Here is a 1,563-nt window from a genome sequence, read left to right as displayed (position 1 = left end):
CCTGTGGTCCCAGCTACTTGGGAGGCTAAGGCAGGAGACTTGCTTGAGCCCAGGAGTTGGAGGTTGCTGTGAGCTGTGATGCCACGGTACTCTACCCAGGGGGATAGCTTGAGGCTCTGTCTCCAAAAAAAAAAATAGAAAAAGCTTTAATGGAGCTTTATTTGTGGTAGGGGAAACCACAAATAAGTAAAATAGATAGTATATTAGATGGTGATAAATACTGCTGAGAAAAATTAAGCAAGGACTTGTGGGAGTAGGGATTGAGAGATGGAGATAATTTTAAATAGTGTGGCCAGGGAAAGCCTATTTGAGAAAGTTGTCAAAGACTTAAAGGAAGTGGGTGAAGGAGTAAGGCTAAGTAGGGTCATGACCTAAGGCCACCTAATCACTGTGATTCAAACCCTATTTTTTCTAAGTACAATTACCCCTCCATTACATAGTGTTAGGCCCAAAGTGGTGTCACCAATATCAGCCTTAACCAGCTACAGTTGATCCCTACTGATGTTCCCGCCTCTCTTTCTGGGCCTTTTGGTACCTCTCAAAAATGATTCTCCAACTCTAGTGAACACCTGAATCACCTGGGGAATTTGATAACCACAAGTTTCCTGGAATTCTACTCCCCAAAATTCTGATTCAATCTGGAGACCATTCTTTGAGCAATACCAGTTAGGAGATCTAGATCAAAAGTCTTCTTCTTTGACTGGGCAAGTGGTTTAGACCTGTAATCCTAACACTTGAGAGGCCCAGGAAGGAGGATCCTTTGACTTCAGGAGTCCAACACCAGCCTGAGCAAGAACAAAACACCATCTCAACTAAAAATAGAAAAAATTAGCCAGGCGGTATAGCAGGCACCTGTAGTCCCAGATACTCAATAGGCTGAGGCAGAAGGAACATCTGAACCCATGAGTTTGAAGTTGCTAGGCTAACTCGTTGGCATTCCACTCTGATAACAGAGTAAGACTCTGTCACAAAAAAAAGAAAATAAGTTTTCAGAAACCATGAGAAGAACAAGTTAGCAATTGCTATTAAAATTTTAAATATACAGGCCAGGCACGGTGGCTCATGCCTATAATCCTAGCACTCTGGGAGGCCAAGGCGGGTAGATTGCCTGAGCTCACAGGTTCAAGACCACCCTGGGCGACTTGGCACCCATAGCACAGTGTTCATGATACCAGCCACATACACTGAAGGTAGTGGGTTCAAACCCAGCCCGAGCCTGCCAAGCAACAATGACAACTGCAACAACTGCAAAAAAATAGCCATGTGTTGTAGTGGGCGCCTGTGATCCCAGCTACTTGGGAGGCTGAGGCAAGAGAGTTGCTTGGACTCAAGAGTTTGAGGTTACTGTGAGCTATGGCACCCCGGCACTCTACCAAGGGAGACATAGTGGGACTCTGTTTCAAAAATAAATAAAAATAGGCAGGTGTTGGCTCGGCGCCTGTGGCTTAAGTGGCTAAGGCACCAGCCACATACACCTAAGGTCGTGGGTTCAAATCCAGCCCAGGCCCGCCAAACAACAATGATGGCTGCAACCAAAAAAAAATAGCCAGGTGTTGTGGCGGG

Source organism: Otolemur garnettii, unplaced genomic scaffold, assembly GCF_000181295.1.
Source record: "Otolemur garnettii isolate 467f Iridium unplaced genomic scaffold, OtoGar3 scaffold00038, whole genome shotgun sequence".
Classification (NCBI taxonomy): domain Eukaryota; kingdom Metazoa; phylum Chordata; class Mammalia; order Primates; family Galagidae; genus Otolemur; species Otolemur garnettii.
The sequence above is the reverse complement of the archived record's forward strand: the minus strand, read 5'-3'. Positions refer to the sequence as shown.